At 34.7% G+C, this 11111-nt stretch overlaps 1 protein-coding gene across 1 annotated transcript in view; it reads right to left on the reverse strand.

Annotated features, from left to right (window-relative positions):
• Positions 1-3961, reverse strand: part of LOC129808307 (protein bowel) — a 44229-nt gene extending 40268 nt beyond the window's left edge. The window contains exon 1 of the mRNA XM_055858146.1: positions 3511-3961. The gene's annotated coding sequence lies outside the window, so the exon portion shown is untranslated. The remainder of the gene's footprint in view (positions 1-3510) is intronic.
• Positions 3962-11111: the final 7150 nt, after the last annotated feature.

Consider the following 11111-nt stretch of genomic DNA (forward strand, 5'->3'; position numbering starts at 1 on the left):
TGAGAAATTTCTAAATTATAGCTTTTACACACTTCTGAAAAAAGTTTTCGTCAATTTTGGAATATTGAAGCAAATTTCTTACATAGAAAGTACCCTCACTCGACCGGGTTCTCCGATTCAACCGGTGCCATGGGTCAATTTTTGAATGCTTGATGGTCAATTTCGCCAATTTCTATGAATTTGTCACTGGTTCGTATTATTCATGGAATAATTAACCTACTAATGTTAGATCATACGCAAAATATTATAGGACATATAAAAAAAATTGAATAAATAAATCTACTTGGCAAAACGAGGAACCGGTCGAGCGAGGGCACTTTATCTTATGTTAAGACAAATATTAAAAATTCTTTAAAACTGCCAAATTTGGACATAAGGGCAGAATCACATTGACAGTAAAATGCGCACCGTCACCGTCAAAGCCCTCACCGTATTTCGTTGATTTACGCATTTTCATTGCAATTCTTACGCAAATTTTCCATTACGATATTACCTTGTCTCATACTCGGTGGCACTAGGTGAAAATAGTATAAGAAAATTGAATAAATAAAGCGAAAATGCGATAAACGGTAAGCAAAACAAAAAACTGTAGGATTTTTTTGCTACAGTTTTTCGTACAGTTTTATTGCTCACCGTTTATCGCATTTTCGCTTTATTTATTCAATTTTCTTATACTATTTTCACCTAGAGCCACCGAGTATGAGATAAGGCAATACGGTAATTGAGAATTTGCGTAAGAATTGCAATGAAAATGCGTAAATTAACGAAATACGGTGAGGGCTTTGACGGTGATGGTGAGCATTTTACTGTCAATGTGATTCTGCCCTAAACATCTTTAGTAGTAGAGTACAAGAACTTTTTTTTGGAAATTTTCAAAAATTCTGTGTAAATAGTATCGATAGAAATAACGTAATTTGTGATGTTTTTATTCAGATTATTATGAAATAATATACGAAACAATTTCTGGAGAGTTAGCTCTTCAGAAAAGTCTAGAACGTTTCATGTTCAGGGGATTTCATTTTATTTTGGAAACACTTAGCAGATGTCTATTCTAGTTTTCCTCTTATTTTTAATAGGAATAGGACCTTAATATGATATTATATAATTTAGTTATACAAAACCATTGTAAAACTAAAAAACATTATAATAAGCCTTGATGCTTTTAAAAATAGGAGAGAAAGCATGTTTTTTTCTTAAAGATACCCCGCTAATCAAAGGTGCACTACTTCCCCCTGCCAATGCATCTTTGTAAAATAATTGGTTAAAATTATTCTGATTTCTACAAAGAAGATTTTTCAAATATTTTTAGATATTTTATTATTTTTTCTTTAAATAGTTTTTCTTATAAATCCCTTTAAAACTAGGACATTTTGGAGGAGTTATGAAGGCTATCTATGTCAAAAAATGAAACTTTAGTCTGATCAACCTAAAAAAAATAACAAATTTCAAACTTTTATAAATAAGGTAAAGTGCCCTCGAGGCGAACGGTTCCACGACTCGACCGGTGGTCAATATTTGAATGTTTTAATAGTCAATTTCTATAAAATTAACACTGATTCGTATTATTTATAGAATAATTCACCTAGATCATACGCTAAATATTAGTGAAAATATAAATAAATCGAATAAATAACTCTATCGATCGAATTGAGGAACCGGTCGACTTGAGGGCACTTTACCTTAGAAGCAAAATTGCAGTACAAATGCTAAGGTTTTGAACTCTGTTTTTTTCGTAGATATGAGCCAGTCAAGGAAAGTCCTCCAGTTCGAAATTGAACTTTTAAATGAAACTTATTAAACTTAGTAAATCAGGACCTAAAAAATTGATTCGAATATACTCTAAATTCTAAATAGTAGGGAGAGATAACGGGGTGGAAGGTTATACAGATCCCCTATTAAGTTAATTCAGAGGATAAAAATGTGATACTATTTTTCCCCCTAAACCTTTCCTACTCTTCAAGAAATGAAGTAGTTTCATGAGTATATATTTTCGAATTTGGCTAAATATGGCTAAATTTGGCTGAATTACTTCGTTTCTTTTTACAGTCAAAGGTATAACTCTTTAAGCTTGTCGTACGGGGTGAATAATTTTTTTTTTTAATCTAGGATTATAACCAAAAACTTCCTTGGGTCAGAATAAGGGTTATACGCACGGGATATACGAAGTTTTATTTAGAAATTCGATTTCGAATTGGTAGGCTTTAATTGTGAGAATAGTTTTAATAGGTGAATCGGGAAATAACAAACATAAAATACTGCAAGTACTTATGGTGCTATTACAATGAAAAATTAAAAACGGAAATATTTCTCTTAAATATTTTTTTTAGTTCATGACTGTTCCCAATCGATTTTACACAATCGACTTTTATTTGTATTGGGCGACGAAACACGACGTTTTGAAACACGACGAGAACTGATAAAAACAGTCGAAACAGTAATATACACAAAGAAAAGTCGATAATGCAGAGCACTTGAGAAAAGTCATGTGCAAAAAATAACTATTCAGGACAAAGATATTTCCGTTACATTTTTCATTGGAATGGCACCATTGTACGTTAAAATAATTTACACTATTGGTTGTGGAGAATGGGGCAGCTTAAAGCAGCTAAACTTTTTCAAGACTTATTTGCTAAACGAATATGAACTAATAATTATTTTGTGCCCTAAAAATCTTGATTTTCAAAAGAATTGCATACGTGAGACTACCCCACCTTCCCTTATACGCTATTTTCCAGTAATGGCTAGTGGCCAATAGTGGGACTGTGGCCGGTCATAAGAGGTGCCACCGGCGTATGTCAAAGTCTATGCCCTGTATTATTGAAGATGTATAGCTATTTCTTGCACAGTTCTGTGGAATCACGACAAAATCCGAGTACACATGGAGGTGTCTTTCTGAGGATTAGCATCTTCCATGGAAAGCACCCACCATGGTGCACATATGTCGGAGGTGCTCGTGAACCGCCTAGTCAAACTGTTTAATTATTCATTAACGAAAAAAAAGCAGAGTGAGAGAGTGACTAAAAAGTAGCGTCTTTACCACTTCTCCTTCTCTTTTTGCCACCATTTAATTAATTATGAAAATTCACAGCTCCATACAGAAGCCCACCAGAAGCGGCTCAACAGTGGCGGTTACAGTCATGGTTAGCTGAATCGCGCGCGCGAAAGGAAATGCTCAGAGATTGTTATGTTTTTGCACACTTGGCATAGCACTTGGGACCTGGGATCAGTGCAGTGGAATGTGGGTGTTGTTGCTATGACTTGGGCCACATACGATCACGGGCCCGGTCACACAGGTAGGTGCAGATAAGACGATGGTTCTGCTGAGGTAGCAGAGAAGACAGTGAGTGAATTCATTATCAATAAATTTCAGTTCTGACACGTTGTTGTCGCACAACGAGCCTCCCATTTGTCGCCCCCGCATTTCAACCGAATTTATAATGGCTTTTTAATGCGATCTTTTGGCATTCATCTCGATACGATCGCTATTTCTCATGATTGATGATGTCTTACCTGTATTTTGAATTTTTTTTCACCTTCCACCAAATCCGTCAACGTGTAATCCAAAAATAATCCCAGAGATTAGAGATAATCCAATGCTGAGAGAAAAACTTGGAGAAATTGTATCAAAAAGCACTTTTAAATCATTTTACTGATAGAGATCATCGATCTCTTTGTAGTTTCACAGTTGAACTATTCTTAAAATGCGTCACTTAGCACTATTCATCGTGTACTTGAAATTGAAGATTTTTTCATTAAATTTTGGGCACTTGTTCACATTTTTTTTTCACCTTTTCGACGATCACTAGGGTTCACAGAGATCGTTCAGGAACGATCATTCAACACTTGATAATCAGTTCAAAGGGTTAGGGAACGAGTTGTTAGACAAGGATAAACCATTGTAGCTACCAAAACGCAACCGAAGTGCTACAGGTGCTTCCTGTTCGGTATTCTCACTAAAACTGAAGATCGATCGCGGCATAAATCCGACTTGAGTCCACGAACTAAAATGCTGAAGAGAGATGAATATGCTTAAGTGAGCGGGAGAGAGATGAAAAGAAGCCAGTTCTGTGGCGTGGTTTCTTCTGGAGATTGTCGCTGTTCAGGGCCAGATTGGGCATAACTCGATAAGTTTTACCTTATTCAATTATTAATTTGTGTTAATTTAAATGTATTATATAAACTGTATTTTAATGATCAAACTACACACAGATGAAAATTTAAAAAATCCGTAGATTTTATTTTGTTACAAGTGAAAAAATCACTCCCTATAGCTTGTGACTTTCCTTAGTGTCTTAATCAGAGCAGAATATCTCAGCGTTAAATATCTAAATTCCTGTAGGCGTAGTTAAGGGTTGATGACCCCAAGAAGAAAACCATTAAATTCTAGTGGTTCCGTTCCCATTTGAGCACTCTCCCTGGCTGTTCGCAGTCAGAATCCACTAATCCTCAGGACCCATATGATTCTCATGTACCGTTCAGTAGCAGGAATAGTTTAGCTTCTCGTATTCTATAACAACACGGTTTGGCTTTGCCTGGAAAAGAGGGATTCACGTAACCTGGAAAGGGTTGAGACGGCACTTGCATCCCCAAAAGTTTTCCCATTCATACAGCTGCCGCATATTTCATCAGGCACTGTGGATTATACGATAAGCGAGAATTGTAGGTAAATAAGGTTCTCTCCTTCTCACCCTCATAAACCGAAGCACCGGGTCCCATAGAGGCAAACTCAAATAATGGATAATAAAAAATGCCAATACTCTAATAATGCTAAGAAAAAATGCCAGTACTCAAATAATGCTAATAAAAATGTCTAAAAATCATATTTACGTCAGTATACCTGGAATCTTCACTCCAAAAGGATATTAGGGGCTATGAAACCCTAGAATGCATTTTGGAGATAAGAAAGGGTATTTGTCTAACCTGAGGTTAAATTCTTGAACGTAACCAGTCACAACTGGTTATTGTCTATTTCGTTTGTTGATTGCCTGCTTAATCAGGAACTTAGCCATAGCTAAAACCAATTATAGTAAGGGATCATTATTTTGGACAGGGTGCCCATAAGCATCAATGTTCCAAATTTGAAGTGCGATATTTTCAATACTAATTTTTTTGTTACTCTCTTTTCAGAAGGGTTGTTTAGAAACTTGGCAAGGGTTTATTGTCTTTGTTTCTATTAAAATTAGTCTTAATACGTTTAAAAATGATTTGATATGTAGAGGTGAATTTGACTCTTATTTTGGATAACTTGGTTATAAATTTGGACAACTTGGCTGTAAATTTGGGCAGCTAATCCGCCTCAACAGGATGCCCATTGTTCTTCATTTCATGAACCAATCTTACCAAGACCTCTTCCTGTTCATGTAAGGGAAACGTAGAATGTTACTAGAAGCCAAGAAACTTTCCATATCATTCATTAAAGTGAGTTGACTTCGATATTCCAAGTACGCGAGGATTCGCGCGTTCCCTGGCCTTTCCGGGAGCCTTTTAAGGCTTTTCTCGCTACTTATCGTTCGTAGATATGATGCTCTTTTGTTTCTCCAGGCATTTGTCCAACCTAGTCATCAGAAAAGCTAAAACTTTACGAAATTTCGTGAGAAAAACACCTGTCCAAAATAAGGACTATCACCTCACTGCTGAATGTCTTAAAAAATTGTCCATTTTTCACACGAAAAATCTAATTACCAAGGCAAATCTCACTTCATGTCAAATTTACAAATCACCATTAATGTGAATCAACACAATATTCAATATATATTTAATAATATCACTTAAAAAAGGCGAAAAAACATTGTTAGTACCGTCGTTGCGGGTGACTTTGCACTCGGGGGGTGACTTTGCACTCTGCTGTCCGTAAGACTTTCATAAATTCTAGCACTTATTGATAGTGTTCGCCAATCCGGTCTACCATGTCAAAGTATATAGGGATATGTTATGTACCAAGTAAGGTACAATGATCCTCAAAAGGATACTTGTAGTTTCAGTAACAGTCAATGAAATGCAAATATAGGTATTTTGTCAAAAACCGACTCCGTGAAAAAGTTATCTGAAGGTGCAATTCCAAAATCGATTTCAAAGTAGCAAATTGCCCAAATCCAATCTAAATTTATCTGGCTAGAATAATCCACTTCGATTTTGTTGATTATTTTTATTAAAATATTTTTTTCCCTATTATCTTCATAAGACCGCATGATTTATGTTATAACATTGCATATAATGGTCTTTCTAAAACTTTATTATTGAAGTATTTGGCTAAAAATTATCCAATTTTGTGGGAACTTAAGATAAAATGACCGAGATCTACAAGATGGTATGGTTGCCATCTTGATTTGACGTTTCTGTCCGCCATTTTGAATAACTGTCAAAACAAAAGTCTCATCTGATTGAGCTGAAATTTTAGTATGTTGTAGCTGATGCCAAGGCCTTTTCAGAACATATATAAAATCCGACCTAGGTCAAGTGGTTGTCTGGATATAGGAGCTCAAAGTTCAAAATTTTGACATTTTCATGAATACAGAACTACAGGAAGCTTCTTTTATCAAAACCATCACAAAAAAAGACAGCGCTATCGTTAGGCGATGAGATCTAACAAACAAATAAAAAGAAAAGTAATGTTTTTGTTTATAACAGCGCATTATTTGAGAATCTTAAAAACTGTTTTCGCAAAGATGAAAAATAAAAAAATATATTAAATGCACTTTTCGTTTATTTTTTTTAAATTACGTAAGAGTAAATAAATAAATATATAAAATTAAAGACTCAACTATTTTTAATGGTTACTGATGCATTTCGTTTAGGTTTCAAATATTGAAGATTAAAAAATAAAGACCGCCAAAATATGAGTATTACAAAATTTTAAACTTTGAGCCTCTGTATCAAGGTAAATACCTGACGTAGACTGGAACATAGATACGTTTTAGAAAGGTCTTGACATCAGCTAGAACATACTAAAATTTCAACCAAATCGGACCAGTTTTAGGGTTTGACAGTTATTCAAAATGGCGGACAGAAACGTCAAATCAAGATGGCGACCACGCCAACTTGTAGATCTCGTGCATCTTACTCTTAGATGTGCAGATCTTCATTGTCGTTTATTATCAGAAATTGTTGATTTTTTAAAATTTATTAAAAAGTGCAAAGTCACCCGCACCTTATCCCCAGTGCAAGCCTTTTTTCTTGATTTTTTTTAACATAGTAAAATTTTATAAAATTAATGTTAGTGGCACAAAATCCATTCATTAACAACTGAATACAAATAATTTTATCCATTCACCCCCCTCCCTTCACTTTAACTGTCTATTTTTAGAGGGCAAAGTTGAAAAATAGCGAAAAAACGTGCAAAGTCACCCGCAACGACGGTACTTCACCACAGCTAAATAAGACTGAAGTAAGCCACGAAGTTCTGTCACACTCAACTTTCAACAAAGCAATTTTAACTCAAATCATATTCAAAATTTCACAATTTTGGTGTTAAAATCTTCCAAAAAGAACAAATATTTAGATAGAATTCATTATTCATCAAATATTGGAATAAAAATCCATCATTTTAATCAATTTATTTTTAGTGTCCAATTTTACCCTAAAGTGTCCAAAATAAGAAACTGGACAAAATTATGAGACTTTCCCCTATATCATCCGCATCGGTGGTAGCCAAAATCTCGAAAGCCAAAATCCTGAAATTCATGAAATTATATGGAGGAAAATGTTTAGAATAATTTCCTAAATAACAGAAGATTTCCCTTTGCCTCCAGCAAGCGCGGGTGCAATCGTGGGAGTAGCTATGACACTTTTAAGAATTCGGGATTTTGGTTTTCGGGATTTTGGCCCATTCAGGATTTTGGCTTTCGGGATTTTGGCATTCGGGATTTTGGCTTTCGGGATTTTGACTGGAACCCGAAAGATAATTATTTTCAAAGTCATAGAGATTTTAAATCTGAAAAATCCTATACTCTGCATGTAAAATCTGCTTCAAATCGCACTCATGTAAAATTTACCTACTGTCAGTTGTTCGTTTCTTATTCTGGGCGATCGGTATGATTCTATGTCAAATGAGGGCGTGGCCAAAAATATTTCAAGATTCGAAACGTAAAGTTTTCTCACGAGACGGATTTCAGATTTTCAAAATAAAATATTTTTACTTCTCGAATTCAAAGAGTGAGTCACCATACCATTATTTAGGACTCTAGGACAGTATCTTTTTTTTCTTTTTTCCGTCATCCCCTCCTATACCCTGCAAAACCATGTTTTTGGTTTATTTGGAAGGGTCCTAGAATTTTTTTCATTTTCGAATATGTTTTGGAGGTCGCCAAGTTGAATATTTAGTCCTCAAGTACTCATATTAGAAAAACATTTCGATATCGAATTTTCGAATATCAAAGTTAAACCATTGTGAACCTATTTTTCAAACAATTTGCTTAAATGTAAGGTAAGTATGGCCCTTAATACGGCCCTGGTTCCTCAACCTACGCGGCATAATGGTTGATCGGTTGGTAGTAGAAAGAAAGAGAGACTCTGTGCTACCTCAGGAAGTCATGACGCTTGTGGTAAACACTGGAATAAGAGTTCTTCGGCACTCCAATTGTTCCACCACGAAGAGATGCTCTAAAGGTAAGTATGAGGAATATAGCAAGAGATCCCAATGCATAGGTATGGGTTATGCTACAGTTCATTTCTGACCAGACTCTCTCACCTCATGACAAAAGCCACAGTCTTTAACTAACACACACCAGAAGATTGGAGACTATCTCCGGAGCTGCCCTGCGACAGGCACCAATAAATTTAAATTTTATTCAAATGCTAAACGCTTTTACCTGTTGAATCTACTGACTGACACGCTCTCGAAAATTGTGGGTGATTTACACAGCGCCTTGTCTCGTATAACTTTTCCTCGATGGATCTAAATTTTCATTGCATTCCCAACCTCAGAGGTCACATATTTCTCCTTTCAACATTTCATCACCAAATTGAAAAAAAAAACAAGAATTTCTATATAATCTTATCTCCTTCACATTTTATTGCTCGAACTCATAGTGTGAGCAATTTATGGGTAATCCCTTGATTTGTTTGATATCCCTATATTTATTCACTTCTAAGTCAAGAGATTCCTCACCGACTCCTTCCAATACTCGATCATTAGACTCGTTTCCATTCAGCATCTCCTCAAAATAAACAGCCCACAGATCTAAACACTGTTCAGCATACGTCAGGATCTCTCCGGATTCATCCTTGCACATAACCGCTCTTGGTTGAAAGCCAGGTTCAGAAATTTAGTAAAAATTTATTCATTTCAAATCTTGGGATCGTACAAAGCATGGGCACTTGCCCCTACCTTTTAAAACTTGCGATCATGTTACTTTGTCACAATTCTGGAATACTGGAAAACATAACCATATCTATATAAATTTGGAATTTCGGACAACCGAGAATTCCGGACAAAGTAAATCAAAGTTCGGACAACCAAAACTTAATAAAAAAGCAATTAAATAATCTTCAAAGTTCTCAAGAATTACATAACCTGATTAAAATCTGAAGTATTAAATTTAGTTGTCCGGAATTCCACGTTGTCCGAAATTTCAAACTGTACCGTACACCTAAAAAAAAGTTACAAATGAGGAGATTATTTGACTTTATCGATTCGAGCACTCTCCGAATCTTTCTTTGTCACCGTCTTCTTCCCGTTTGAGATTCTTGGATGACAATTCCTTAGAAAAAACTGCAGTGACCCCATACATGTCACCTATCAACAAGTTTTATTGTGACGGAAATAATAAATAAATAATCAAATGAATTTTTGGAAATAAATATTCATGAGGGAAATTAGAGACGATCGTCAATGGAGATTTCTTCTTCCAGTGTTTACTCTGAAGGCAAAATTTTGAGCATCAATTTTTTCAGCTTCTTCAAAATATGCCACCAGTGAACTAATGCTAGAGGCACACACAAAAAAATCTCGAGAACAAAACCAACCATTTAGTGTGGCCTCTAAGCTTTTGTGGCCAAAAAGGCCAAATGCATTAGATGGATGACTTATGGACAAAAGATCTTGGCTGCAACTGACAGGATATTTTTTTTGGCACTACGGGATGCCAAGAAAGGAATTGAGAGCGAACAGCAATAATCGCCTTTTTGGCCACTTTTTCTCTACGGTGAAAATCTCTCAACCATGTAAGTGGTTAAACTCATGAAATACGATACAATTTCACAAGAAAAGGGAGCACAAGAACAAGTAAAGTGCCTTGACGCCTCAATTTACAGGTGAATGATTATTAGGAAAAAATGCAACCACACAGCGCAAAAGGAATGCAAAGAAACATGATTTTGCTAAGCACGCGGTTTAATAAAAAAAGCATACTAAAAATAAATAATAATTTTAAACTCTAATAACCTTTTTTTTCAAAGTTCATATGATCCATATTGTCAATGTAAGAACTACAAGAGTATAATATCTAATAATTGCAAAAATTCCGATTTCTTCCTTGGTAATAGAATTTAGTTATCTATATTAAATTTCACAACAAGTTGTAAAATCTTTAGATTTTAGCAATCGCGAATGAATTTTGTTAAAAATAAACTGCAATTAGATTTCTTAATTCAGCTTGTAACACACAATAATTTCATTTTGTTTCTAAAAATCTTTTAATATGAATTTTATCATGAAATGTAACACTTTTAAAATAAATTCTTTATCAGAAAGTACGAATCAGCTTTCAAAGCCCATTTCAAAATACTAAAACTCAAAGAATTATCTAAGAATTTAAGTAAAAAATACAGTTTTGCAAAAACTAAACCAATGTCAATATGTTAATTTCAAACTTATATTTAAGCTGTCGTTAAGTAATTCTTATTTACTGGAAATTCCATGATGCGATTGTTTTTTTAAGAGTAATAGGGTAAGTGTGCCAAATTTCGGCATAGTTGCATGCAAGCGCCTAAGTTTCAAATTTGAAATGTAACATTTTTAATACAAATTGATTTTTTTGTTACTTCTTTGCTGCTTGGAAACTTGTAGGCAGTTTATCGTCTCTATTTTATCTAAAATCAATCTGAAATATATTTTAAAATTAATAAAAACGTAGACATAGCTTTGGTGGTCTATTTCCGCGACCTTCATTCTC

Source organism: Phlebotomus papatasi, chromosome 3, assembly GCF_024763615.1.
Source record: "Phlebotomus papatasi isolate M1 chromosome 3, Ppap_2.1, whole genome shotgun sequence".
Classification (NCBI taxonomy): domain Eukaryota; kingdom Metazoa; phylum Arthropoda; class Insecta; order Diptera; family Psychodidae; genus Phlebotomus; species Phlebotomus papatasi.